Below are 1,499 nucleotides of genomic sequence, written 5' to 3'. Positions count from 1 at the left end.
ATAAATTTTGGCTCAGTATATTTTGTTTTATTCAAATTTTATTTGAGCACCAGTGTTTGAATTCAGCTAAAAGAATTAATTCATATTTGAATTGGTGGGCTTGCGCGGGAGAAGTTAACGGGCCAGAGACATAGAGAGAAGCAGGCCGGCCCAGTTAGCGCGTCTCGCACGCATGGGCCGACTAACAATAGGCCCCACTCGTCAGCGACGTTTAACTCCCGAAACGGTATGGATCAATCTGGGACGCAGGATTAGAATGGGATCGGACGGTGCACATGCATCGTCGTCTCCGGCGAGAGGGGGTACTGGCCGCGGCGAGGGTAGGGGGTCGGAGGTTCACCTGGGCTCCGGCGGTCGTCGGCGAGGAAGCAGGGCGAGGTTGTCAAGGACGGCGGAGCTTCTGGTACAGGTGGTGTCGCCTGAGGTGGCTCCAATCGACGTCGCCCTTGTTGCGGTACTGGCGGCGCTCCGGCAAGCAATTGGAGCTGCTCCGGCGCCAATTTGGAGAGGGAGGTGGTCGAGGAGGCTCAGAAGGGAGAGGAGAGGGTGATGGCGTGAAGAATGGAGGCTAGGGTTGCCTCTATTTATAGGATTGTGAGGTGGCCGAGGGGGTGCGGCCAGGTGCATGGTGGCAACGACGCTACGGGCTGCGAAGGGGCAAGGCAAGGTCGGCGTGAGGTTGCTGGCATCATGGAGAGTAGGACGAGTGTGATGGCGCAGCAAATGGGGGACGAGGGCGTGCGGGCGACGTCCATGTCTCCGCAGTACCGTGGCGGAGGTTGGTGATGATGGCGACGGCGACAGGTCCTGGGAGAAGGAGGGGTCGTGTCTGGTGTCTTCCTGGTGGTGTGGCGAGGTGCTGTGCAGACGCGGAGGTCAAACGGAGGACGGAGGCAACGGGGCGACGCAGCGCTCTGTCGTGTCCAGAGTGTGCCCGTGCGTGCTCTGGCATGGCGTGGGCATCGTGGGCGCGGGTTAGCCAGTGTGGTGCGCGTCTTCTCTTCGACCAGGGCAGGTACGAGCGTGCTTAGTGGAGTGTGAGAAGCCTCTTTGACAAGGTGAGGGTGAGAGGAGAGGGCAGGTGGTGATGATGGCATGGTGATGCCATGATGGCTCGGCATGGTGATGTTTTGGATCATTTCTCCACTTTTATCATTGTTGCAGAGCATGGCTTGATCCAGAGGAGGTACAAGGATGATAATCGTCACACTTGAGCACTGGTTTAGGCCAATACCCAATGGATATTAGAGGGTATGATCATATCACAAAGTTGCACACAAGGTGTTTGTGTTAATGGCCGCAAGAAAATAATTTTGAGTTTTGCCAAATCCTTTTAGGGTTGTGATTCAACTAATATTTGGCACACAATGGTGGTGTTGGTGGGCAAAATGGATAAAGTTTTGAAAAATCCAAAATGGGTAGGATCTAGAATCCGTTTCAATGTTGCATTTTGGCTTGATCATATTAAGCAATTGAGAATTGATTTGATTTGATTTGCA

The sequence above is a fragment of the Lolium rigidum genome, chromosome 3, assembly GCF_022539505.1.
Source record: "Lolium rigidum isolate FL_2022 chromosome 3, APGP_CSIRO_Lrig_0.1, whole genome shotgun sequence".
Taxonomy (NCBI): domain Eukaryota; kingdom Viridiplantae; phylum Streptophyta; class Magnoliopsida; order Poales; family Poaceae; genus Lolium; species Lolium rigidum.
This window is presented reverse-complemented; position numbering follows the sequence as displayed.